Source organism: Schistocerca cancellata, chromosome 1 (genome assembly GCF_023864275.1).
Source record: "Schistocerca cancellata isolate TAMUIC-IGC-003103 chromosome 1, iqSchCanc2.1, whole genome shotgun sequence".
NCBI classification, from domain to species: Eukaryota; Metazoa; Arthropoda; class Insecta; order Orthoptera; family Acrididae; genus Schistocerca; species Schistocerca cancellata.
In genome coordinates, this window is record NC_064626.1 from 761,633,582 (window position 1) to 761,657,769 (window position 24,188).

The 24,188-nt window shown below is 39.4% G+C and overlaps 1 protein-coding gene across 7 annotated transcripts in view; it reads right to left on the bottom strand.

Moving 5' to 3' along the window:
• LOC126186509 (ATP-binding cassette sub-family C member 5-like) overlaps positions 1–24,188 on the bottom strand; it is a 532,505-nt gene that overhangs the window by 268,273 nt on the left and 240,044 nt on the right. The window lies entirely within an intron of this gene.

The following is a 24,188-nucleotide window of genomic DNA, read 5'->3' on the forward strand; positions in this document are numbered from 1 at the left end:
AAGGGAACGTTACATTCGTTATCAGAGGTGGAACTGAAGTCACAACTGTACTTTCACTGACCAATCTGTAGTAGCAGAAGGTTGAATTATGACAGTTTGTCCTTAGCTATTTTTAAAGAGTGGATTAAATTTTTCTTAAGGCTGTTATTGGTAGAATATGTTGCCTTATAACCATGGTTCTTTAGAATTCGTCCTATTCTGTATGAAGCTTTACCTATAAAAGGAATGTAGATTATGTTCCCATGGTTATGATCTTACGTGGTACCTAATGTCGATGAAGTCCTGCTTCTCTTGTTATTTACTCTCTTGTTATAGAGTTGTCTTACAATGTCTGATTTATACCCATTATTTGCACAATCACTTTGAGTGTTAATAATTTGTTCTCCAATGCCGTAGCAGAAAGGGGAATAGTGAATGCTCTATGTAAACTGGAATGAAAGAAGGCCATTTTATGAGACTGTGGGTGCACAGAGTCAGCTGGTATGATATTGTCAGAGAAGGTACATTTTTTAAAGATGTTAAATTCTAAATATTTGTCTACTATAGTGAGATTAAGGTCTAGATAATTCAGCATTCTATTGGGAGATTCCATTTCGAGAGTGAAATTTATGTTATCATGGAGTTTATTGAATGTTGAAAAAATCTGGTCAATACCTTCCTGGGAACCATCAACTATAGAAGTTCATCATCAACATATCTTGCGCAAAATGTTATTTTACTTGCTATCTCTGTATTATTTACAAAAAAATTGATTCCATAACAGTCATGAATATAGGTTGATAAAGATCCCACCCTAGCCTTACAAAAATAAATACGAGCAGGTCTAAAAAAAAAAAAAGAGCTCATAAATATGAACCCCAAACCACCCACCCTGAAGAGTCAATTTAAAGTCCACAAAGACAATCACCCGATTCAACCAATCGTAGACAGCACTAATAGCGCATACCACATGCTAGCCAGATACCTGCACTATAAGATAAAAGCTAATTTTGTTTTCACAGATAACTACTCAGTTAAAAATTCAGTAGAATTAGAAAATAAATTGAAAGCAATAAAATGATCAGAAACATCAAAATTTGCGTCACTTGATATTACAAGTCTTTATACTAACATGCCTGTAGACGAAACATTGAGCATTTTAGAACATAACGTAAGAAAAATTTAATCCACTCTTTAAAAATAGCTAAGGACAAACTGTCTCTCTCCGAGATATATAAAATCACATGCAGTGAGTGCCCTAGCTTTTACATCAGCAAAACAGGGAGAACGTTGTCAGCAAGATATAAAGAGCATATGCCAACGAGAAGTGGTGACGGCACTCGGGGTTCGACTTTTACAGAGCACCTTGTCCAAATGGCCCATTAACCCAGTCCACCAACTAATACTGAGCTGTTGCACTGTGAGGTAAAAGGAACAAGGCTAGATATTCTAGAGAGATGCAGATTTTTAAACACATGATATCCAATACAGAACAATCAGCTGCTGCTGAGAAATAATTGGTTTAATTTATCCCCGTTACATCGACTACCATATTTCTCTCCTGGTTGCTGCATACCATGTGAGACATCAAGCCTCGCGCTTCCTGTTAAATTTAATTTTGGCCCACTACTCTTTCACAAGAGTTTGGACACCATTATAGTTGATTTTAACAATTATGCAGCACAGTAAGTAAGACTTAGCTGCTTTAAATACTTCCCCTTTCTATGATACTATAACGTTAGGCGCATATCGTGTTACTTACAATGTTACCCATGGAAGAATATTCCCGTCATAGGTACATTGTAAATTATATATTAGTACACTTGACTTATGTCTGTCAATAGCACATAAGCATGATGAGGGAGATGTTGTACACTCCACCACACTTTAATTAATACGCTTGACCTATGTTGGTCAATAGCATAAATGAACTTAACTTTGTAGATTATAGGTTAGTATACTTGACCTATGTTGGTCAATAGCACATAAGCATGATGACAGAGATGTTGTACCTTCCGCCACACTATAATTAATATGCGTGACCTATGTCGGTCATTAACATAGATGAATTTAATAATATGCAGCAAAGTAAAGCAGAACTTAGTTGCCCTAAATATTTCTCTTGTAATGATAACGTTACATGTGTACCGTGTTACTCACAATGTTACCTATAGAAAATATTACCCACCTAACGTACATCGTAGACTATATTTTAGTATACTTGACCTATGTCAGTCAATAGCACGTAAGCGTGATGATGGAGATGTTGTACGCTCCGTCACACTCTAATTAATATGCTTGACCTATGTCAGTCAATACTAGTTAAGTGTGATGACAGGGGCGTTGTACACCCAGTTACACCCTAATTAAATTATAAATAATGATTAAGGTTTTAAATAAGTGAGACAATTAAAGTGATCGGTATTAGGCATGTTCAGTGGGGATACTTTACATGATGACCATATGTGCTTTAAGTCGTAAAGGTTGTTCTTAAACTTTATATACCCAACCAAGTAAATTTCCTGCCATTTAATATAATTTGCATATAGTTAATACACATAGGAACTTCATCTACATAATCCTTAGTTTGCTCACAATTATGGTTATCAGCTCCTAACACAAGATATACAGACAGCCAATGATATACAGCCTTGACTCTCCATATGCGCATGCGCATGAGCTGCTATGTGCTCAGTACAATTATGCATGCAACAGTCAGTACCAACATACTTGCCTCTGCCAACTGACCACGTGGTGACGAGATGCTGGGGCTGGACTTCAGTTAAGTAGTTTTCATTCGACATGGTACCACAGTACTATAGGTTTCAATTTTAATGTTGACTGTGCCCTACTCAGGTATGTTATAGTAATTTTATGCTTCTGAAGGAGGCTAGATTAATTTAGCCAAAACCTGGTACAGACCAGAAAATTTGTGCAACTGAGGTTGTTTCTTCAAAATATTTGAAACCACATACCCATCTTGCTAGTAAGTGGTCTTCATTCTCTTTAACTAATACGATGCAGTGTTGTGCATTAAGAACACATGAGAGTGTGCACAATAAAATAGCATTTTTAGAATGGAGAATAATCATTACGCTTATGTCACAGACATCAATATTGCATCCACTCTGTTATATGTAAATGATCTGCCATCATGTCGGTATGATGGAGAAGTTTCATAAACCCGGAAGATTTACCAGCACCTAATCATCCAGTCATGAAATCCATCATTGTGCAGAAATTGTTCTCTTTTCTGATGATGATTGAAAAAAACTTCAACAATTTAAAATGTAAATACTATTTTCTTCACAATTAATATCTGGGCCCTGCAAATGGTCTGTCACTGATCTTAGATAAAACACAATACATACTGCACAAGGCCTGACCCCACCATCAGTAATAATGCATAAGGGCAAACCAATAAGTGAAACAGATCATACATTCTTAGGTGTCTACATTGATAAGAACCTGAAGGCAACGTCACACGTTACAGATCCCATTAAATATTTAAGCACTGCAACTTTTGCATTATGGATAATATAGGATTTTGAATATGAAAATGTAAAAAAATTTACTTTTGTTTCCTAACTTCATTCATAAATGTCTCTTGGCATCATATTTTGCAGCAATTCATCATTGAGGGGAAAATAAGTTTGTTGCACAGAGGTGTGTAATGAGGATTATATGTGGAGGGCTATTGACAGTAGACAGTAGACTCAGAGTACATTTACTCCATTATGAAATTTACTGCCAAGCATCAATCACAGTTCAAAAAGAACAGTAACATTCATAAATAAACACTAGAAGGAGAAATGGTTTATACTATCCACCACTCAGCCATAGTGGGACAAAGAAAGAAGTGAGGTATTCCACTATAAAATCTTTCACCACCTATACAGTGATTCAAAGAATTTAACAGATAATAAAATTAACTTCAAATACAAAAATATTAGCAAAAGGATACATTGCTACTCACCATAAAGAAGATCCTTGAGTTGCAGTCAGGAACAATGAAAAGATTGTTACACATTACAGCTTTTGGCCAAAGATGTCTTCGGCAAGGAAAAAAAAACACACATTCACACAAACTAGCACAACAACTCATACACACATGACCACTAAGGCCAATCTGGAGGATCGGAGAAGGAGAGAAGAAGCCTGATATTATGGGGAGGGGGGGGGAGGGGGGGGGAGAAAAGAACGTTGTCTGGCAGAGCATGCAGGGACTTAATGGTGGCCTGACTTGACTGCCAGGTGCAATGCTATGTGGTGGAGTGGGGGGAGTGTGCAGGGGGGGGGGGGGGGGAGAGGAACCAATGAGTGAAAATGAGAGGAGCAGAGGTTGGCACACAATGAGGGTGAGGAAACAAGAAAAGGGAGGAGGTGGTAAGACAGAATGGGTGGAAACTGTTTGGTGGAGGGTGTGGGTATGGTGTGTTACCGTAAGTTGAGTCCAAGATAAGTTTGGGAACTGAGAATGTGTTATAAGGATAACTACCATCTATACACTTCAGAGAAACTGTTGGTGGAGGGGAGGAGATAAACAGCTTAGATTGTGAAGCAGCTATTAAAATCAAGTATGTTATGTTCAGATGCATTGTGTGACAGGATCATCTACTTTGCTCTTGGCCACAGTTTGGCAGTGGCTATTCATCCTAGTGGACAGCCAGATGCTAGCCATACCAATAGAAAGAACTGTGCATTGTTTGTGGCAGAGCTGGTATAAAACATGACTGCTTTCACAGGTGACCTGGGCTTTGATGGGGTAAGATAAGACTGTGATACGACTAGAATAGGAAGTGCTGGGTCAGTACATTGGGTACCGTATTTACTCGAATCTAAGCCGCACTTTTTTTCCGGTTTTTGTAATCCAAAAAACCGCCTGCGGCTTAGAATCGAGTGCAAAGCAAGCGGAAGTTCTGAAAAATCTTGATAGGTGCCGCCACAACTAACTTCTGCTGTCGAATGTGTGTAGCGCTACACAGGCATCCTTTGTAGGCACAAAGATAAATACTGGCGCCAAAACCTCTGCGTCAGTAAATAAAATTAAAAAAAAAAATTGGAAGACGAGCATTTTTCTCCGCCCGAGTTTCGACCACTGCATTTTCATACATTATCCAATGAAGTAAATACAAATTCTGTATTGTTCATCTTCGAATTTCAGTGTACTACGAAAATCCGACTGGTAATACTGGGATTTTTGTCAATATGGCCAACTCTACTTTCTGAATTTTTTCCTACCTGTGAGAAGAGATGGTTGCTAACAGGAACCTGATGAAATTTGAATCACATGCAGTATTCTCTTCACCACAAGAATAATACGAATATAAACATTTTGCCATGTATTCTTTCGTGTTTGCTTCTATCTCATTTAAATCCTGTCTGCCAAATAAACTACGAAACTAGAGTGAGACAACAGCAAACGCGGAAGAATATACGTATCGTGTCATGTTTATATTCCTATTACTCTTATGCCTAATAGTGATGCAGTCAGAAATGAAGCACGGCAATTGACTAGATTTTTAAATCTAAGATGACTAATTTCTGTGCAGAATTTGATGTACTAAAGAAGCGGCCGCAAAGATTTTCAAACGGAGAAAAATTTTCGCCAAACTCTCGTTCAGAACATGTTATATCATACGCAGTCTATTATTTGGTTCTTGTTGATCATTATCAAAGAAAGCAGCAGTGTAAGTAACAACAAATAGCAGTCTCTTGCCATTTTTTCGCTAATGTGACAATTCCTCTCTTTTTTTAATTGTAGGCGGCGGTAATGCGCACAAAAGCAAGCCATGCCGCGAGCAGCGACAGGCCGTAAACACGCACTATCAGAATGCGACAAACAATGCATGACACAGTATAGTAATGCATTTTCAGCTTAGAGTGACTGACGTAAACACCTATAACATTGAAAACGGCACTTATCAGATCAAAGCAAAATAAGCAATCGATTCAAACCAGACGAAGCACGTGAAAAAGGAAGGGTATCCGTATAAATACGGACGGAGCGCCTGACGCATAGCAATGGCTACCTGGTAAAGCTTAACTGCTAAGCTTTCGACTCGAACCAAACTACTGTAGCTGCATCACAGTCTAACATTATGTTGGACTGTGGCTGTATCGTCATTCATTCGACCTAAATTGTGTCTCATATTACAATGGACCAACTTTGTTTCGATTTGGAAGAGCGGCCTAAAACTTTTCTCTCCCCTTGAATTTCGAGTCTCAAATTTCAGGTGCGGCTTAGATTTGGGAATTTTTTTTTCCCTTATTTCGAGTCTCATATTTCAGGTGCGGCTTAGATTTGAGTGCGGCTTAGATTTGAGTAAATACGGTAAGTCTCACACCTGGGTCTTCCACAGGGATATGATCCATATTGGAAAGGGGCTGGGATTGGGAGTGGTATGGGGATGGACTAAGATGTTGTGGAGACTGAGTGGGTTATGGAACACTACTTTGAGGGGTAGGAAGGAGCCTGGGTAGGATGTCCCTCATTTCAGGGCATGACGATAAGATAATCAAAGTCTTGATGAGATATGGGGGACAGGGGGATGAGGAGGCACTCTTTTGTAGTTGGCTCTTGGGATGAAAGGACGGGGAGGGAGGGTGGGGGAAATAGCACAATAAATCTGTTTGTGGACTAGGTCTGGGGATAGTGCCTGTCTGCAAAGGCCTTGGAGGGCCCTTCAGCATACTGGGAAAGGGCGTTCTTGTCACTGCAGATACACCGTCCTTGCATGGTCAGACTGTATGGGAAGGTTTTTTTATGTGGAAGGGATAGCAGCTGTCAAATACATGTTTTGTTGGTGGCTGGTGGAATTAATGGGGCTTAAGTATGAATGGAGCCATAAGAGAGAAGAAGATCATTCTCCAGGAAGGTGGCACATTGGGTTTAAGAGGACCATGTGAAGAAGATGGGAGAGAAGGTGTTGTGGTTGTGAAGGAATGAGGAAAGGGTGTCTTAGCCCTGAGTTCAGATCATGAAGATATCATCAATGAACTTGAATCAGACCAGGGGTTTGGGGTTTTGGGAGGCTATCAAGGTTTCCTCTAGAAGGCCCATAAACAGATTAGCATATGAAAGTGTCATACAGTTTCCCATGGCTGTGCCATGGATTTGTTTGCACACCTTGCCTTCAAAGTAGTAGTTACATATTACAATAAAACTAATTATGTGTACAAGGAATGATGTAGTGTGTCTCGAGTTTGAAGGGCACTGGGAAAGGTAGTGTTCAATTGCGGCAAGACCATGGGTATGAAGGATGTTGCTGTACAGGGAAGTGGCATGTACAGTGAATAGTAGGGACCAGGGGGTAAAGGAGTCGTGATGGTGGGGAGTTAGTGGAGGAAGTGGTTGGTATCTTTGATGTGGGAGCTAGATTACATACAACCTCAACACCTTCTCTCCCATCTGCTTCCTTTGATCCTCAACACAATGTGCCACCTTCCTGGAGGTGTTGACCTCCTCCTCTATGACAGCTTCATAGGCACATTTGTCCTCATTAAACCCGCCAACCACCAACAGTACCTGCATCTTGACAGCTGCCACCCTCCCACATGAAAAATTTCACACGTACAGCCTTGGCACCTGGGGATATGAAAAGAACCCCCTTTCCCAGTATGCTGAAAGTCTCACCATGGCCTCCACAGATAACAGGCACTATCCCCTGGACCTAGTCTGCAAACAGATTTCCCATGTCATCTTCACATACCCCCCCCCCCCCCCCAAATTCTCCTAAGCCCCAAGCTGCAAAGGAAGCACCCTTCTCCACTCAGTAGCATCCCAGACCGGAACAACTGAACTACATCCTTCGCCAGAGCTTTGATTATTTATCACCATGCCCTGAAATGAGGGACGTCCTACCCAAGCTCTTTCCCACCCCTCCTACAATGGTGTTCTATCACCCAACCAACACTCACAACATCCTGGTCCATCCCTATACTGCTCCCAATCCCAACCCCTTCCCATGTGGATCACAGCCCTATGGCAGAATCAGATACAGTAAAGCTGCATGCCCTCAGGAAAAATTACGGCTGTAGTTTCCCCTTGCTTTCAACAGTTCGCAGTACCAGCACAGCAAGGCTGTTTTGGTTAGTGTTACAAGGCCAGATCAGTCAATCATCCAGACTGTTGCACCTGCAACTACTGGAAAGGCTGCTGCCCCTCTTCAGGAACCACACGTTTGTCTGGCCTCTCAACAGATACCCCTCTGTTGTGTTTGCACCTAAGGTACGGCTATCTGTATTGCTGAGGCATGCAAGCCTCCCCACCAATGGCAAGGTCCATGGTTCATTGGGGGGAGGATGGATAAGGTTGAGATAATTTTGGAAGCAGGGAATGTATTATAAGGATAACTCCTTCCTATACAGTTCAGAAAAGCTGTTGGTGGAGGAGAGGTTATAGACGGTCTGAGTTCTGAAGCAGCTATTAAAATTAAGCATGTTATATTTAGCTGCATGTTGTGTCATAGAGTGATCTACTTTGCTCTTGGCCACAGTTCTGTTGTGGCCATTAATCCTGGTGGACAGCTGGTTGGTAGTTATACAAATATAAAAAAACTGTACAGTGGTTGCAGCAGAGATGGTATATGACATTGCTGCTTTCATACATGGCCTGTTATTTGATGGTGTAAGATAAGTCTGTGGCAGGACTGGAATAAGAAGTGCTGGGTTGGTGGATTGGGCAGGTCTTTGGTAAAATATTCTGGAGGTAAAATAGTCCCCCATTCAGATCTCCGGGCGGGGACTACTCAAGAGGACGTCGTTATCAGGAAAAAGAAAGCTGGCGTTCTACGGATCGGAGCGTGGAATGTCAGATCCCTTAAACGGGCTGGTAGGTTAGAAAATTTAAAAAGGGAAATGGATAGGTTAAAGTTAGATATAGTGGGAATTAGTGAAGTTCGGTGGCAGGAGGAACAAGACTTTTGGTCAGCCGAATAAAGGGTTATAAATACAAAGTCAAATAGGGGTAATGCAGGAGTAGGTTTAATAATGAATAAAAAAAAATAGGAATGCGGGTAAGCTACTACAAACAGCATAGTGAACGCATTATTGTGGCCAAGATAGACACGAAGCCCATGCCTACTACAGTAGTACAAGTTTATATGCCAACTAGCTCTGCAGATGACGAAGAAATTGAAGAAATGTATGACGAAATATAAGAAATTATTCAGATAGTGAAGGGAGACGAAAATTTAATAGTCATGGGTGACTGGAATTTGTTAGTAGGAAAAGGGAGAGAAGGAAACATAGTAGGTGAATATGGATTGGGGGTAAGAAATGAAGGAGGAAGCCGCCTGATAGAATTTTGCACAGAGCACAACTTAATCATAGCTAACACTTGGTTCAAGAGTCATAAAAGAAGGTTGTATACATGGAAGAAGCCTGGAGATACTGACAGATTTCAGATAGATTATATAATGGTAAGACAGAGATTTTGGAACCAGGTTTTAAATTGTAAGACATTTCCAGGGGCAGATGTGGACTCTGACCACAATCTATTGGTTATGAACTGTAGATTAAAACTGAAGAAACTGCAAAAAGGTGGGAATTTAAGGAGATGGGATCTGGATAAACTGACTAAACCAGAGGTTGTACAGAGTTTCAGGGAGAGCGTAAGGGAACAAATGCCAGGAATGGGGGAAAGAAATACAGTAGAAGAAGAATGGGTAACTTTGAGGGATGAAGTAGTGAAAGCAGCAGAGGATCAAGTAGGTAAATAAACGAGGGCTAGTAGAAATCCTTGGGCAATAGAAGAAATATTGAATTTAACTGATGAAAGGAGAAAATATAAAAATGCAGTAAATGAAGCAGGCAAAAAGGAATACAAACATCTCAAAAATGAGATCGACAGGAAGTGCAAAATGGCTCAGCAGGGATGGCTAGAGGACAAATGTAAGGATGTAGAGGCTTATCTCACTAGGGGTAAGATAGATACTGCCTACGGGAAAATTAAAGAGACCTTTGGAGAAAAGAGGACTACTTGTATGAATATCAAGAGCTCAGATGGAAACCCAGTTTTAAGCAAAGAAGGGAAAGCAGAAATGTTGAAGGAGTATATAGAGGGTCTATACAAGGGCGATGTACTTGAGGACAATATTCTGGAAATGGAAGAGAATGTAGATGAAGACAAAATGGGAGATACAATACTGCGTGAAGAGTTTGACAGAGAACTGAAAGACCTGAGTCGAAACTAGGCCCCCGAGTAGACAACATTCCATTGGAACTACTTATGGCCTTGGGAGAGACAGTCCTGACAAAACTCTACCATCTGGTGAGCAAGATGTATGAAACAGGCGAAATACCTACAGACTTCAAGAAGCATATAATAATTCCAATCCCAAAGAAAGCAGGTGTTGACAGATGTGAAAACTACCGAACTATCAGTTTAATAAGTCACAGATGTAAAATACTAACACGAATTCTTTACAGACGAATGGAAAAACTAGTAGAAGCTGACCTCGGGGAAGATCAGTTTGGATTCCATTGAAATATTGGAGCACGTGAGGCAATACTGACCCTACGACTTATCTTAGAAGCTAGATTAAGGAAAGGCAAACCTACATTTCTAGCATTTGTAGACTTAGAGAAAGCTTTTGACAATGTTGACTGGAATACTCTCTTTCAAATTCTGAAGGTGACAGGGGTAAAATATAGGGAGCGAAAGGCTATTTACAATTTGTATAGAAATCAAATGGCAGTTGTAAGAGTTGAGCAGCATGAAAGGGAAGTAGTGGTTGGGAAGGGAGTGAGACAGGGTTGTATCCTCTCCCTGATGTTATTCAATCTGTATATTGACCAAGCAGTGAAGGAAACAAAAGAAAAATTCGGAGTAGGTATTAAAATCCATGGAGAAGAAATAAAAACTTTGAGGTTCGCCGATGACATTGTAATTCTGTCAGAGACAGCAAATGACTTGGAAGAGCAGTTGAATGGAATGGATAGAGTCTTGAAAGGAGGATATAAGATGAACATCAACAAAAGCAAAACGAGGATAATGGGATGTAGTCGAATTAAATCGGGTGATGCTGAGGGTATTAGATTAGGAAATGAGACACTTAAAGTAGTAAAGGAGTTTTGCTATTAGGGGAGTAAAATATCTGATGATGGTCGAAGTAGAGAGGATATAAAATGTAGACTGCCAATGGCAAGGAAAGCGTTTCTGAAGAAGAGAAATATGTTAACATCGAGTATAGATTTAGCTGTCAGGAAGTCGTTTCTGAAAGTATTTGTATGGAGTGTATCCATGTATGGAAGTGAAACATGGACGATACATAGTTTAGACAAGAAGAAAATAGAAGCTTTCGAAATGTGGTGCTACAGAAGAATGCTGAAGATTAGATGGGTAGATCACATAACTAATGAGGAGGTGTTGAATAGGATTGAGAAGAAGAGAAGTTTGTGGCACAACTTGACTAGAAGAAGGGATCGGTTGGTAGGACATGTTCTGAGGCATCAAGGGATCTCAAATTTAGTATTGGAGGGCAGCGTGGAGGGTAAAAATCGTAGAGGAAGACCAAGAGATGAATACACCAAGCAGATTCAGAAGGATGTAGGTTGCGGTAGGTACTGGGAGATGAAGAAGCTTGCACAGGATAGAGTAGCATGGAGAGCTGCATCAAACCAGTCTCAGGACTGAAGACCACAACAATAACATCCTACAGTAACCTACCATCCCGACACCTTCTACCCAATAGTTTCCACCTATTCTGTCCTATCACCTTATCTCTTTTCTCATCTCCTAAACCACATTGTGTGCCACCTTCTGCCAATGCACCACCTGCCATATCCCCTTCTCTGCTCCTCTTGTTTTCTGTTTCCCATTTTTTCCCCATGTCACACCTCCTGTTGCTGCACCTGGTAGTCTTAACTGGACGCCATCTGGCCCTGCATGTTTCACCAGATAGTGCTCTTCTCTCCCCCTCCCCCTTCCCTGCCCTGCTCCATATTGCTATTCATGTAACAGTTGCACTGTGGTTGGAACTGCAGTGATAGTGGTCATGTGTATATGTGTTGTGCTTGCTTGTGTGAATGTACGTGTGTTTTCTTTGCTGGAGAAGGCTTTGGTCAAAAGCTATAAAGTGTAATTACCCTTTCATTGTGCCTGAATGCAACACACAGGGTCATCTTTATATGGTGAGTAGCAATATATCCTTTTACCTATATTGTTGACATTCCAGCCTTGATTTTCCATTGTTTAACTTCAAATACAAACAAAAATCAAAGCTGAGAGAGGGAGATTGAATGTAGTCATGTATTAATCACTTTGTGGGTGGAAAACGTTGGTTGAAGGAGTCATGTGTATGGTCAACAAGTTGTCGTATTTTCCACTGAGAAAGTATGTTGTAATTGTAAAATACTCATCCTATTTTATAACAAGAGATCACAATTACAAGCCACAGAATATGCAAATAACTAACGACCATACTGCCTAGAATTTTTCTGAATTAAAACTACACATCACTTACAGTATCATTCACAGAGCTGAAGGTCTCTTGTTGGCAACTCAGTACAAAGGGAAGCCTTTTTTTTTCTCTTTTTTTTTTAAGCAGCTAAGAAACTTGCTATCTTTCTTTGCTTGACATTCAACACCATTAATCAATTATGCCATTGATGCATAACATCATACACAAAAATACAGACCTGTGATTTATTTTGAACGTACCCTTTAGCACAACATTAAAAAACAACATAATTATTCATTTACAATTGACGATGATAGTATGGAAGACTTCATGAATGTAACTACACACATTTTCTGTACCCTTACACATGATGTCCCATATAAAAGGGTAAGCATGTCATTGTTAGGTAATCTAATTCAAACATAAACTATTACATTAGTATTTTTTCAATTGGTATATTTGAACATAATCCAGATTTCTATTTTTTCAATAATCAATCATTCATCTACTTTGATCATTATCCTCTCTCTTCTTGTTCCTTTTCAAAGTCACGTAACTACATAGGCTTCAAAAAAAGAGTTTTGTTAAGTGAATCAGTTTTGTCAATGAAATAATTTTTTCATATACACAAGAACAATCAGTTTCAGTAACACGTTTTGTCTATTCGTTTATTGTTATACTTCCTTCATTACTGGAAATTAAAACTTAGGAGACCAAATCTGAGCATAACTCAGGCCACTACTTTGTGTTAAAAAGGCTGCACTCAAGGATAAATCGGGCCACAATTTTCTCGATACATGAGCCACCTGTCGCTTGGAAATGACTCATTTCATGTGGGAACAATGTATATACATCTTGTGACCTGCTCCTTGACTGGTACTGCCTCCTGTTGTGGATTTCTAGAATTATTTTGAAACCAACATTAGCAAATGCAACAGCTGCTGTCATGAATGGCAGAGCCAATATGATCACATTGAAGTAATACCATCGGAGCACTCGTCAGATTTCAGAGTTTGCTGTAATTCTGCTGCAAACACATGACATTTGTTAAGCAAGCAAGAAATTTTGGAAGCTCAAAAGGACTAAATTGCTCAATAATTCACCTCACACTTTGTCCTCGGAAGGTAATTATACTTTATCATTATCTTAAAATTTGTAATCTATAAAAGAACTAAAGAAAATATGAAAAAGAAATTTCAGAGCTTGGCCCTTTTAATATTAATTAGTCTTGAAGATACATCAATTACAAATCTACCAGTAGTGCTTTAAATAATGGCATAAACAGCCAGTCTCCATTCTGTTAAAGAATACCAATGCAACTAGATTCTAATCTGAGATACCTGGCAAATCTGAACTATATAATATCATAGCAGTTTATGGTGTTCTTACTATGTACATCACTCCCTTTATCATTCTTTCCAGAATAAATTTAAAAAAATGAAAAGTTCCCTTTTTAGTGTTAGCACATTAGAATGCTTTGTTCAGAAGCTACTTGGTCTCTGTTGTAAAGTAGCCAATCATGCCACTCAGCACAACATTCTTGAGTTCAATGGCTGCTTCGGAACTCGTGCCACCTGGATCCTTCCCTCCAATACCAACTTTTCCGTACTATGTACATGGGAGTTATCCTTGCAATATATCCTTTGCTCCCATAATCCCTCTGGGCATGACTTCCACCATCCTACAGTCCTCCCACTCTGTATCCAAAAGTTTACACTACTTCTATCCCGTCATTTCCTCTGAATGCTGCCTCACTTAAAGCTACTACCTACCCATACAGAACTGTACCTCCCACCACCCATGTCTTTCCCCCTCTGTCCATCCCCCCTGACACCTGACACAATGCCCAACTGACTCCACCTGGCAAGCTGCAACCCCGGCATTGTATGTCCAGACAGCACAATGCAGGTGCACACTCTAGCTCACCAAAGGATTTTTTTCTGAAAGCTAGCAAAGTATTATTTTCTTTTGTGTGTGCTTCTTGACAACTTAATGCCTCTGTTATTCAGTCTGTGGCCTCCTTCACCTCTAAAAAATATTTTCATCCTGAGAGAACATTCCTACATATTAAAACAAATTATAAAGTACACAACATTATTTTCAATAGAGTCTTCATTCATGATTTATTCTTAGGTTATGGTAATGAGATTTCCAAAGTCAAACCATGAGACACAAATTAGAAGCTGAAATGAATCTAAAATTTGTGGAAACTTTCGTTAATACTTCATCTGCATGGCAAATTTGTATCACAACATCTGGTTTATGCTATAACTACACAAATCATTGCACTTTTTTGTCAGTCACACTATAAAAACAGCTTGCATTACTAATCAAGTAAATATGTCATTGTTTTGTTGTTATCAAATGCAACACAAGATATCACTTTAATATAATTAGGTCTTTGACTACGATCAACAATATTGTAACTTACATATGAGGGCATGCTAAAAAGTAATGCCACTAAATTTTTTATGTGAAAACTCTTAAAGTTTTTTAAATAAAACAACCATTACTAATATTCATCTTTATTCTTCATGTCTTTATATTTGCAACCCTCTGCTGCTAGAGGGCTCTGAACTGCAGTGTGTAAAAAGGTGCTGTGTAATGCAACTATGTCAGTGTGAGAAACAGTGTGTTATAATTGAGTTAAGAATTCCAAGAGTTCATCCACACATGGAGCACTGTCTCATTGAGCAGGACAATGCCACACCACTCATGACTGCTGCAATAACTGTCACAATCTGATACCTTGGATTCATCATCATCGATCGATCTCCAAGCCTCATTTGATTTTCATGTTTCCAAAACTCAAGGAACACCTTTATGGACTTCACTTTGATGATGATGAAGCAGTGCAAGCAGAGGTGAGGTTATAACTCTATCTACAAAATCACCCATTCTACAGTGACACTGTCAACAAACTGCCCTCTTGTTAGGAGAAATGTGTTCAGCACCAGGGTGACTATATTGAGAAATAAATACGCAGACATGAAGAATAAAGATGTACAATGTTAATAATGTTTGTTTTATTTACAAAGCTTTAAGAGTTTTCACATAAAAAATTTGGAGGCATTGGTTTGCAGACCACACTCTTAGTTTACCTATTTCTCACTCTCAATTGGCCTGGGAGTTTTGTTGTGGGTTGTTTCTAGAAAACCTTTTTTGTTATATTTTACAGATGAATTTACGTTATTCAAGAGTTTGATATTTTCCAAGAGTTTGATATTTTCAAGTAGAGGTATCCTGAAAATAAGTCTACGTTATAATTATTTTCTTAAAAGTTTTGAAATTAAACCTATTCTTTTCATCAGCCCATAAAGCATTTATTCACATTAATGCATTGCACAGCATCATAATGACCTACTGTGAACTGAAAAGGTAGTTTTACACAACATGCAAAATAATCTCTAACTTTGCTATTTTAATATACCCAGTAAATACACACTTTCTTTTTGGCAGTCCTGTGAAAAGTTTTAAATCTATACCACATCAACTAATGTGCCTCGTGATTCTAAAGGTCTAAAACCACACTTCTAAATGTGGTGACCTGAAGCAACAGGAAGTGAAGTGACAAACTATTCCTCAAGTGAAAACATTACATAGTACCAACCATAAACTTCGAAATTCGTGCCTCGTTCATTTGGTGTAATCAAAGTGGGTGTTTTTTTTTATTTTACAATGTGCAACTTAAAACACACTGTTCCAAAACACACACACACACACACAAACACACACACACACACACACGACTACAGTCCCTGACAGCTGGAGCCAGACTCAGCGAATCTGTCTCCAGCTGTCGGAGACTGTGGTCATGAGTGTGTGAGTTGCATTTGCATGAATGTGTGCTTGTGTATATGTTGTCGGTTTCTGACAAAGGCCTTTTTGGCTGAAAGCTAACTTTCCAACTTCCCCAACAATATGTTATCATAACATTAGTAGTAACACAGTGTAGCGGAGATGGAAAATTCAAAGTGTTGAAAGATAATTTTTCTGTAGTAACAGAATGTAGTAAGTTCTCAGCAATAACAGATGATAAAAAAATCTCAACAGTGTCAGGAACTGGCACATTCTTAGTAATAACAGGTGACCAGAAGTTCTCTGAAGCAAGAGAAGGTAACAATTTATCAGTAGCAAGTGCTGATACTAACCAGTCAAAAGCAACTGATGATAATAATGAGTTACTATTAACAGAAAACAGTAGCTTACCTATTAAATGTTCATTATGAATTTTTTCTGCACTACCAGAGTATACCACAACAGCTGGTAATATCTCCAACTGATGTTCGATTTCATCGGCATACACTTTAACAGTTTTTACATTCTTAGCTATAATATATTCCAAAGTACATTCTGTACCTGTTATTTGTTCTTCATTTACTGACTTAATAGTATCATAATGTTCAACATTGTTGTCAGTCTTATGTTCCACTAAAGATAAATAATCACTGAAATCTTATAGCTTCTATTTTCCTATGTAGAACACATTGTCTAGTCTGTCTGTGCTTTCTCTTAATCGAAAACTTATCTCACCCTCCAATTTATCAGCCTTTGAAACTCTGTTACCCATTTGAGCAAATTTCTTGTTCATTTCTCATCTTATCTCTGTTGATTGGTTTCAAATTGCCTGAATAATTGCTTCTAAAATTATGTCTCCTTGTATGAGAGCCATTATGTCAATCTCTTAACAAGAACATATTTAAAAAGAAAGATGATGAGACTTACCAAACAAAAGCGCTGGCAGGTCGATAGACACACAAACAAACACAAACATACACACAAAAATCTAGCTTTCGCAACCAACGGTTGCCTCGTCAGCAAAGAGGGAAGGAGAAGGGAAGACAAAAGGATATGGGTTTTAAGGGAGAGGGTAAGGAGTCATTCCAATCCCGGGAGCGGAAAGACTTACCTTAGGGGGGAAAAAAGGACAGGTAAACACTCGCACACACACACATATCCATCCGCATATACACAGACACAAGCAGACATTGTCTGCTTGTGTCTGTGTATATGCGGATGGATATGTGTGTGTGTGCGAGTGTTTACCTGTCCTTTTTTCCCCCTAAGGTAAGTCTTTCCGCTCCCGGGATTGGAATGACTCCTTACCCTCTCCCTTAAAACCCATATCCTTTTGTCTTCCCTTCTCCTTCCCTCTTTCCTGACGAGGCAACCGTTGGTTGCGAAAGCTAGATTTTTGTGTGTATGTTTGTGTTTGTTTGTGTGTCTATCGACCTGCCAGCGCTTTTGTTTGGTAAGTCTCATCATCTTTCTTTTTAAATATATTTTTCCCCACGTGGAATGTTTCCCTCTATTATATTCTTAACAAGAACAAATGTACAAACCCACAAAATTAGTGTTGTAAAAAATCAATTAGAAATTATTTAGTTTTCTACCAGGTGTGGCTTTTGGTAATGAATATCTCTATTACTTTTCTTTCTAGATTGAACAGTGTTTGACAAACTGACTTTGTAACTGAGTATTCATGTAATTGCTACACTCTATTAACTGATAAATTCAACTGTAATTGATAAATCACTTGAAGTACAAATAAGTTACAGAAATCCAGTTGGGTGACAGTTTCAACATCTATCAATATGATGGCAGGTGAAAATCTGTCATTTTCAAGGCACAAACACAGCAAGAAGGCATTTGGAAGGGAATTTAAAAACACAGTTTGCAGAGCATATCTGGAAAGACAAAACACACACACACACACACACACACACACGCCCCTTCTCTATTTAAAGGCCACCTGCTAATTTAATTTCACCTGTTTTACTTAATAACATTATCCTCATAGTTGGAAGTTCAGTTCATGCCAGAATCATCGTGTTGTTATATTTCATAAGATGATTGGTGCCAAGGCAATGTTCTGCAACGGCAGATGCGTTTGGCTACTGTAAGTTTGTGTGACAATTATGCCCAGTACACTGATTCTCCACTTTCCTCAAGGTCTGATCAATATATGAAATGCTATATAACTGCAAGGAATACAGACCCACCAACCTTACACAAACCAAGATTACCCTTTAGGGATCTTCAAACATCGATATCATATTTCCTCAAAATAAAAAAAAATAAAAAAGACTAAGGTGTCACCTCAGTAATATCGTCACTCACCAGGTGCACAGTCAGTTGATAGCGTAACACATGTCTGATCCATCTTGCACTATAACCATTCTGGAAAAATGTGACTTTCAGATGGGCTAACTAAGCAGCCAAACTTTCTGGGTCTAAGATGACATGAGTCCTGTGAGCCAAGGTATGAAGTAGTGAGCCAAGGTATGAAGTACCCCTCCACACTGAGCTAGATCAAGAAACAGCATGTACCAACATACAATTGGCCTTTCTCCTGCCCAACACATCAACAAAGGGAAAACAGCCATCCTTTCACACCTCCAATCATGAAACAAATACTTAGGTGGACTGAACTCAGATGTTCTAAAAAGCCATTTAAATTCTCACTCCCATGCCCAACCAACAAAAGTATTGTCTACATATCTGAAAAAAACATGCAGCCTCCAATGCTGTCAACTCCAAGTCAAATTACTTAAAGTCTTCCATAAGTAAATTGGCAATAACAGGTGACAATGAGCTTCCCATCACAGCTCCATCCATGTGTTTATAGTACTGGTCACTGAATAAAAAGTAAATGGAAGTCAACACATGTTGAAATACATTCATTAATACAACAACAAACCTAAACTCAATTAACTGTAATGAATCAGACAGAGGAATGTCAGTGCACATCAAAACTTACTAAACCACAACTCATTCAAACACAGTCCCTCTAATCAAAATAAGAAATCTGCCGACTTCTTAATGTGATGTCGATGATCTACTAGTGGGCTCAACAGGTAGCAAGGTGTTTTGCTACACAATATGTTGTAGCCACCAATTTTACTGATAATAGGCCTGAGAGGAATAGCACTCTTGTGGATCTTTGGAAGGTCATATAATATAGTTGGGACACCACAGTAATCATTAATGTGGTTTATAAGCTCTTGTGACAAGGAACTTTTCTTCAGGAGACTGTTAGTTTTTCTCTCAACACCTTTTGTAGGGTCGGCACCAATCACGACATACACTGCGTCTTCTGAATATAATCATACTTGTCCAACACCCCTGTAGCATTGCCCTTGTCCGGTAGTGAAATAAAGATATCCGGATCCACTGTGACTGAATATAAAGCAGCCCTCTCAGCTGCTGTTATATTACTCTCTGATGAACACATCCCAGTCAACATATGACATGGTTCCCTTCTAAACTTGTCTATAGCATAAGGAGATATTTTTAAAAAGACCATTCAATAGAACTTATAAAATCAATGACTGGTAAAAGCTTGGGTGTCAGCGCAAAACATAAGCTTATCTCCAGCAATGATGAGGCCATGTAATGACAAGTTTTCTCCATGAAATTGATCACAGAATGTCAAGATATAGTATTAGACTGTGAGCCACAGATACATTCAAACTTCTACAAATGCCAGGTAGTTCGAGAATGAAATTTACAGTCAGACTGTGGACATGTAGCGCCATCCAGTCAGTCCCAAGAAAATACCGGTTATTAAATGAATCCACAATAATTCCTTGGAAACAAAATCCAGCTGTTGGTGATGAACAGGCTGTTTTTAAACTAGCTCTTGATTCTGCAAAGGAGGGAAGCATGTCATATGTTGATTGGGGCACATTCATCCAAGAGTAATATAACAGCAGCTGAGAGGGCTGCACTCTTAGATTCCTGCCTAACCACACTGCAGGAAATTGTGACTTATGTGAAAGAAATTGTCAAATATTTGTGACGAGAAATAGTATAAATATCATTGCTAGTAGTTTCACTTGCAGCAATTTTATCTTTCATTATATAATCAGACTGAAGTCATGTAACTGAAGAAATTCATTACTGAGAGAACACTCTGTTATATGTAGATAACTTTGAATATTGCAGAATATACCTGTGTTACATGAATAAGAAGGTCCTTGAATGTATTACAAAATCAAAAACAAAAATATTAGTGTGTACCAACATACGAACCTACTTCCTTAAGCCGTGTAACTGCACGTCTCTAACCACATGACCACAGAGATGGCAAACAACGTTGAATATTACTACTGTTAACCCAATCACAGCTGATGTGTCATTACTTGGCATTTAATTATAACAAATAATACCTAAAGTGAAGTGTTTGAGATAAATCTTCAATGCATCATCACTTTTAAACAGTGTACTGTAATAAAAAGCAAGTTATAATACAGAAACAATGAAATACAATTAATTCAGTATGGTATCTCAAAAGCAGTGAGTGTGAGACATCAAGTGACTGATTTCTGGTTTCAACATCAGCCACACACTGTAGCACTTCCTAATTTTAGTCACTCATCTCTCCACAGAAAAGCCTGATGTATAGTTGTCTCCATCCGAGTCACATTATCAATGGTAGAGTGATACCTATTGAACCCATACTGCAAGCGAACAAGGAACTGCCTGGAATCTAAGGTCCGCACTAAGTGGTTCAAATGTTCAAATGTGTGTGAAATCTTATGAGACTTAACTGCTAAGGTCACCAGTCCCTAAGCTTACACCTTAGTTAACCTAAATTATCCTAAGGACAAACACACACACCCATGCCCAAGGGAGGATTCGAACCTATGCCGGGACCAGCCACACAGTCCATGACTGCAGCGACTTAGACCGCTCAGCTAATCCCGCGCGGCACTAAGTGGTGATTGATCATCCACTCCAAGGTCTTCCTTACCCAGCTAGTGAGGGCAACACTTGGGCTCATAAACCTTTCCTAGGTATGAGGAGGGGGATTAAAACAGAATCTTTCCATGATTCATGGAATTGTCCTGCTTCAAAACTGAAATTAAAAGATTTAGCAGAATTCTTTAGACATTTCCACTGAGCTGCTACATCACGTTGTAACAAATGTTGTCCTGACCTGGTGACATATCACATGCCACAGACAGTGCAACACAAGTTCCCACACTGAGAAAGAGCTATTATAAACTTCATTGTTGGTTGAACTGAAGTCAACACCACCCCTCTCTGTGACTGCGTGTTGTTGACAGAAAACTGGGTCCCATTAGGTGGTAGCTGTTATATGAGTGAAATGTTCACCCATTGCCTGGGCAGAGTCTCTTTTGTTAGTCTGGAGAATATCATTCCAAACAGCAGTAACTGTGCACCTTGTACCTTTGCCTGGAACCCTCGTGATGGTTTCCTGTGCATTGGAAAATGAAATGGTTAATAAGTTTCAGAAATACCTGCCATGAGCTTCTCTCCATATCTTTCTAACACAGCAACATTTTGCTCTCACAGCCCAAAAGGTTGTGAGATTTTCAGCTGATGGCTTTTGTTTGGACATACACAGTGCTGTGGACCTGCTCCTGATTGTGGAACAACATTCTGCACTCCGTCAAGGCACAGGTTGTCTTCTTAGAATTCCTGTGGACTTAGGAATGGATGCATCAGCAGCTTGGTGGATCATGGTGGTGATGTGATACACCCGTTCCTAGACATTCTATGTTTGAATGATGCTATACAACATCCAGTTTGAATAGCTGAGCACTCATCTTGGTCTTATTTTGGGGTCTGCACTATCTCCAGAAGGAGTATCCACATTAGAAAGTGACTGGAATGTAGACCATTGCCATGCAGGATTAGCTGAGCGGTCTAAGACGCTGCAGTCATGGACTGTGCTGATGGTCCCAGTGGAGGTTCAAGTCCTCCCTCGGGCATGGGTGTGTGTGTTTGTCCTTAGGATAGTTTAGGTTAAGTAGTGTGTAAGCTTACAGACTGATGACCTTAGCAGTTAAGTCCCATAAGATTTCACACACATTTGAACATTTTGTAGACCATTGACCACTTCCCACAGAGAAGTGTGTGTGAGAGCAGTTGAGCATAATGAAAGATTGACTGCAGAAAAAGACTCTGCAGCAGTGCTAAAGTGTGGCTCAGGTCAATATTCAAAACATGCTAATCTTCTGGAAACAAGAGACTCTCAGCAACTTGGCCCCAAGGGTAGGGGGTAGAACCACCTCAGAGCACACTGTGTGCCTTAAAATCATCACAGATAGAAAAGGCCAGGGGAGTTGCATGATAAACTGGATAGGAGTCTCCTGGTCACTTTGTTTTTGTGGGCACAGATGGAAGGAATATACAATAATGAAGGGTTGCACATGTATTGCAATAGCAACTGCTTATAGGCTGGTGTTGACAGAGAGAGCTCAGGGGTGGCATGTATAATAAACAAAGATGGTTATCTCCTTTACTTCTCTCCCCACTTAGGTTTTCCTTTCTATGCAGGTAATAACATCTTAGCACAGGGGTGTCTGATAGTTTAAAACAAGTTTCTTGTATACACGAGCACAAAGGTCTTCCCTTTGCTAGTTTTGTTACTTTCGTCCTCCATATTTTTCTGTCGAGATGGGGATTTTTCAACAGACAAGGACTTGTTGGAAGGACTCGTTAGTTGCCTCATACAGTTTTCAATTGTCTGCAGTGTGTCCTGCATCAGGTTCACCACACAAGACTAGCACAGCATGATCTGATGGCTTTGGGCTTCTTCACTTCAATCTGAACATGTTAACCACAACTTTCTCCTTAGACAGAGAATAGATTTTGTCATTGTGGACACACTCCTCAACTTTGATCTGTGCCTGTAGGGTCTGATTTGGAGCTTGAGGAAATCATTTGTCTGTAGGCCTTGCTGGTTCCATGGGGGAAATAAGATCTTTTATGGCAAATCCTTCACTGCAAGAGAACTTGCATATGCACATGCCTGTGGCTGCTTCTGTTGACATAGTCTGCACTGAGGAGACCTTTTTCTGGAACGTTATTTGGACCACTGTAGCAAATGAAGTTTCTCAGGCTAGTGGTTTCTGAGTTACATGTACCTTTTCTTAAATTCTATATATGGTACTCACCCTGTGTTTTTAATCTCCTTAATCATCATTTCATACAGGAAAATTTGCCATTCAAGGGTCTAAACAGCATGGTTGTGTTGCAATTCACACAGAACAGGAAAGCTGAAGAACTGTCTTTGAGGGCAGCTTGGTCACATTTGCCACAAACTGCCCTTCCATTGTATGTTGTGGTGATGAGTCCATAGTGCTAACACTTCAACAACACATTGGGTTTGAGACACATGATCTAACTTCCGAGTGGATAAATCCTGCTTGAATGTGCTTAGGCAACACTGGAGAACTGATGGTCAGAACAAAGATAGCTGTCTTTTCTGATTCACTCTTGATTCACTTCAGTTAGTTCTTGTCATATGTCATACCGGCACCTACCCACTCTTCATTCAGATCCTCTACATTTATGTCCATCAGGTCGCTGCATGTTACAACCACCTAGCTAGAATTAAGGATGTTGTATAATACAGAAACAATTTGGTACAACTCAAGATTTTTTGCCTTCTGTACGGGTTTTGTTTCATGTGATGTGGCACTTTCCACCAATAGTATGACATTCCTCAAAGGTCTGATAGATTTCAGTGTGGCTGCCACACATTCTAATTGTTTATTTATGTAGAAAGGTGACACATTTTCTGAGTTTATTTCCTGTGTCTTAAAAACCAAAAACACATTCTGGACACAATAAGTATCCTATTCCTCATTGACTGTCACTTTTGAGCTGAATCTTTCAGTGGGCTATCTAAAGCCCTTTTTGTTGAGTGGGTGTTATTGCTCCCTGTTGTTTCACCTATACTGCTGGGATTATTTTTAAGTAATAGATTCATCATGGTATACTCATAAACACTAGGCAAACATGAGTCAGCCCAGACAGAGGCTCGTTTAC